At 30.2% G+C, this 5,222-nt stretch overlaps 1 long non-coding RNA gene across 11 annotated transcripts; it reads left to right on the top strand.

Annotated features, from left to right (window-relative positions):
- On the top strand, positions 489–5,018 carry LOC107635046. 11 transcript variants are annotated; one of them, XR_001619129.2, is made up of 8 exons: positions 491–1,447; positions 1,796–1,971; positions 2,064–2,220; positions 2,376–2,947; positions 4,110–4,232; positions 4,318–4,371; positions 4,476–4,549; positions 4,685–5,018. It is a non-coding gene; the product is annotated as an uncharacterized LOC107635046 (long non-coding RNA). The 11 variants fall into 11 exon arrangements; XR_002361867.1 differs by having other exon boundaries at positions 1,796–2,220; positions 2,376–2,447; positions 2,528–2,947; XR_002361865.1 differs by adding an exon at positions 3,190–3,214 and having other exon boundaries at positions 1,796–2,587; positions 2,880–2,947.

Genomic DNA, 5,222 nt, shown 5'->3' with positions numbered 1-5,222 from the left:
TTCGTTATGTATGTTCAACATTCTGGGTATTAAATTTTTTTTAAACAATGCTCAATTAATATTAAATAAATAAGTAATTTCTAAAATAAAAATCTTTAATAAAATAATTTTCATTAATTTAATTTAAAACTGTTAATTTAATCTTTAAAATGAATTAAAATATTAATAACTTATTAAAAGATATAAATTTAATATCTCGAATTGTCAACATTTTCTTATTCTTAAAATATGTTAAATAAATTTATTATCTCTAAGATCTTAAATTATGAAATTAAAATATTTGTTTCTTTTAATTAATATAATAGAAGTTAAAATTTAATTTTATAAACTAATTTTCAGTTAATCATTTGATTATTAGTTTATTGTAAAATTTTTATTAAAATTATCTAATTTAATCCAAAAACTAATAATAATAATAATAACAACAACAACAACAAGTGTTTGTACAACTGAGAGGTCCCTCATGCTGGTGTCGGTTGATGCTGAGGGTTGTTCTTGTTGAGATGGAGTAATAATATGATTAATTTTAATCTGATGATTATTGAAAGAGATTATTTGAGCTCCTTGGGTAGATGCAGTGAAGTGATTTCACTTGTTTCGGGTGAGGATATGAGGTAATGATATAGAATTGCTGATTTTTGTTGGTGTTGGACCTACTTAAATAAACTTAGATGAAAAAAATACTTGAATGTGTAGCAACCCTATTTTTTATAAATATCAAATAGTGAATAATGAGAATCCTTAAATGTTGTGTAAGTAAATGTGTAATACGAATAAATTTAGCATGTTATAATATCTAAAATGGAAAGATGTGCATACTTGTCTAATCTATTAAAAAGAAAAAGATCTAATGTCTAGGAGAATAATTAGACATACATCTTATGATGGGTATCAATTAAAGAAATACATTAAAATAATTAAAATATAGCACATGGACCAATAGGGATATGTCAAAGGGGATAATAATCGGATATTCGGATCCAACTATCACTACAAAATTTATATATATTTGTGGGTCTTTTTTAGTGAGAGTTTTTAAAAACCTCCATAACATATTTTATCTGTGGCATTTTGATAAACTCCCACAAGATAACTAAGAATAAAACTCATTGTTACCACTTAAATTACCATATAATTAAAACTCTTTTCAAAATCGAAGAAAATACTTGAAGAGAAAGAACAGAGGATGAGAGCTCACTGAAACCCTAGCATTGCGATAGCCATCTCCATCGCCGTCGCCGCCTCTGCCGCCGTCGCCGCCTCCTCCGCCATTGCTGCCGTCGTTACTACTAAAGTTCATCTCCTTTATGCTGTTGCCAGAAAGCCTCTGAGACCAAGAGAAAGCACCTCTTCTGTCAACTCTCCTCCGCAAATGATTCTTGTGTTCTCCATCGGCATTCTCTCGCTTCTGCATGCTCTTCTTCGTTCCACTCCTTCTCAATTTTCGGTTCTCTTTCTCTTTTTCCTTTTTATTCATTTTCTTTGTTTTTCATTTTCAGATTTTGAATGCTTTGCTATATGATATAACATTCAATGAGTTTTATTATCTCTTAATTGATGATCATTGTTTCAAATTTGCAAGCACTCTAAGTGTTTGATGAATTGTTTGTTCTCTTAATCGTTGTATTAATTCTTGTTCGATGAACCGATACTGTATCTTATTTGTTCACTGTAAATTAAATCTGATCATATCATAGATTGTTTGAGGCATGCATTATCTTTACATCTCGTCAAACATGATCATTTTAATCTTATATATTCATTGATTTTTGTTTTCTTTCTTTTTTTTGGCAAGAGTTGGTGTTTCTGTACATTGAGAAAGTTGAAGCAAGCTTCAATGTGAAAAATATTTATACTTCCAAGGAGGAGGTCTTCCGCTATATATTGGCACTTCATTCTTACTAGGGACTATCCTAATAGTATAAGAGAAGACCTTGTTAAGGGGTTTGTTAGGATCTATTTGTTGATCAGGTACTCTTATGTTGCTTCCATTTTATTTTAACTGTCTCTACTATTATTTTCTGCTCAGATACAAAATGTCCTATCTTGGTTTCTTTCTTTAGGGAAGAGGGAAAGATATCACGCAAGCTTATTGAGTGTATTAATATATATTTGTTAAATGATGGTCCAAATTTGGGCGGTCATTTGTTAGAGATTCATACTGCTATACAGCAATTTGTGTTTCGTTGTTGGTTGACAACACATGATCGAGTGCTTAAGGTATCTTACCATTTTATTTGAATGCAAAATACTGCATTAATTTTATAAATTGTTTTTATTTATTTTTTTAAACCCAATGTCTGTTACAAGATTCACTTATATTGTATTCAAGGATACAATTAAATTTGATTAATGTGGATTTGGACCATTTTTAGATCTGTTCACTCCCAAGCTTCTTCGTCCACGCCGCTTTCTCTCACTCCAATTTTTCCTTTGAACTGCCGCTGGTACCTCTTTTTCTTCCCTATTAATTTGATGATATTTATTCTTTGTTAACAATAAATTTTGCAATAACTTTTGAGATCAGAGAAGAGTGACTTCGCTAATATAAGGAGGCAAATAATATATAAGGAGGGAAACCGAATAGGTTCAGCTCTAATACTCTTGCTTTTTTTGTGATTTCTAAAATAGTTCGATTAAGTAGATTTGATTTTGAATTTCTGAATTGAATAGTCATAATTCACTGCTCATTTGTGTCCGATGAAGCAGGTGTATGCCCTTCGCTGTTGTGGATTTTGTGTTATGATTCTAATAAGGAAATCCAAACAGCACACTGGGAAATTTATATATCTTTATAATTTTTGTTCACTATGTTTTAGTTCTAATTTCTACTTTGTTAACTCTTTATTTTCTCTCTATGATTTGATCATGCATTGTAGTGGCAACAAATGGATATCAAATATACGTTTTGGCAAATGCTTCATCTATGTACATCACCAAAAGTTATGTAAGTATTAAGTACATATAGAATTGTCCACTTTTAAAATAGCTAAAAACACATTTTGTTATCATGATCTGCTCCAACAACAATATGATCCCTCTTTTATTTGACAAATTGCATCACTGTATGGTGTACACACAGACTTATTCCGATGTTTTGGGTTGTATATGTGCTTGGAATTCTGAATTACCAATTTTTCTGTTTGCCTTTTTTGGTGCACTTGATGTTGAACTGGATAATGGATGCAGCTACCAGTTAGAAATGCTATCCTCGGTAAACTCTTGATAAAAGCATTGTGCATGAAGTAACAAGTTAGAAATGCATTTAGTGATAAATGATGCTAATATGTTATTCATCTTATCTAATCATGTATTGCTGAAGTTGTATCTCTTAAGATTTATTAGTACATTTTAGCAATTTGATCAATTTTGTTCACAGGAATAATGGGGTAAAAATTAATAATTTTACAGTTAACCTGCCTTTTGAGTGAAGTTATCTTTAAATTTGGCTGTACTATGCCTTTGAACATGAGCCTTAATGATGTTTGTTAAGGATGTTTGGTCATGAACTTAATTTGGTGGTATATTACATAGTTGTTTCAGGAAAAAAAAATGGAAACCATTTCTTACATAAGTAATCTGTTTTGAAGTGCAAATTTCTGCATTTCATAAAAAGTGTTTAATTTGTTTCATAAAAGAAGATAATGATAAAGTTACAACCAAGACAAGGATATTATCTCTTGAACTTCTGCAGGTTATAAAGTGATTCTGGCATCTATTAATTGCTAGTATATAGGTTGTAGCAAAATTCATAAAAACTTGTGTTCCTTGTAATGATGCATAAGCATTTTTTTTGCTTTACTCTGGACCAAGTTTCAGGTCTATTTGATTTTCCGTGATATACTTGGTCCATTAGATCTACAAATACAATTAATGTCAAGATGATGTAAAGAAAACTTACATTTCCTTTTGTTTTGATGTTGATATTTGTATTTAATGGTTTCTTTCTTAAATAAAACCTTATGGAAGGACGGTACATTATTGTCTTTTTATTATTCTTTAAAACTCATTCACATTGCTATGAATTGGTTTCTCAATATTTCAAATTATTCTTTTTTGTTCTTAATTGACGACAATTGAATTTTTTATTTTTTATTTTATTTTCTCAGGGTTTGTTGGAGGGAGTTAGCCACTCATTTACAAAGAATTTTCATTTAATTGATTCGGCGAAGGGATATCTTTCATATGCATTATTTTCAGCTTCAGTTTCATAATTTCCTGTCATATTTCAGGTTGGTTGAACTAAGTTACATTTTTTTAGCATATTCTTAAGGATCTACTTGTAAATCTTGTTATTTTGTTCTTCTTTGTTGGCAGTATGCAACTGGAATATTCTTGGTGCTGTTGTTACGATTCAGAGAGAGTCTCAAAGTATGTGTAATATCTTTTTGCAAATCTCATAGAAGTTTTTAGCAGAGACCACTATTGATTTAATGTGTCTAATTTGTTTCTGCACCACTCTTTTTGTTTTCAAGGTGAAATAGGCATCTTCTTTCCGCTGATAGTGCTTAGACCACTGGACAGTTTAGAGTTTCCCATCAACCAAAAAGTTAGTGTTCTTCAATATGATATTCTTCCTGTTGATTAAAATTTCTTGTAATATGGTTTAAAGACCTTAAATGATATGTTGTTTTGCCATTCTTTTTTTTTTGTATGATTAATTTGATTTGGTGTTGGTTTGTAGGATGCTGGAAAAAGTATGTAAGGATCCACAGATGCAAGTAGTTCATTTGAGGTTTAGTTACTTTAAAATTCTCTGTAGTTTCATTGAACTTCCATATTGGGTATAAAACTGCTTTTTTTTTTTGGATATTATTATAAGTTAATGGAAAACAAGCCTGCTTCATTTGCTCAATTTTTGAAGAACACTCACAATCTGGATAAAGTTGTAACTCTCATGTAGTGCAATTTAATTTTAGATTCATGTTTGTTCTTGTAATATATACCTCTTGGTTGTATTGGGGTAAAAAATTATGAATGGAAGCTCCATGGAATTGATCCATGTGTATTTTGACCCACATGAAAAACACACTGTTGGTGTTGAATTTTGATAGAAAACCCTGTGATTGATAAGTAGCTAATTAATGAGATGAGAGTTGAATTTTGATAGAAAATCCTGTGATTGATAAGTAGCTAATTAATGAGATGAGAGTACGTAAATGAGATGGGGTTAATGAATGATTTGAAATTAAAAATAAATGCATAATTATAGGTTTGTGGAG

This window comes from Arachis ipaensis, chromosome B04 (genome assembly GCF_000816755.2).
Source record: "Arachis ipaensis cultivar K30076 chromosome B04, Araip1.1, whole genome shotgun sequence".
NCBI classification, from domain to species: Eukaryota; Viridiplantae; Streptophyta; class Magnoliopsida; order Fabales; family Fabaceae; genus Arachis; species Arachis ipaensis.
Note: the sequence above shows the minus strand (reverse complement) of the source record. Positions and strands in the feature narration are given on the sequence as shown.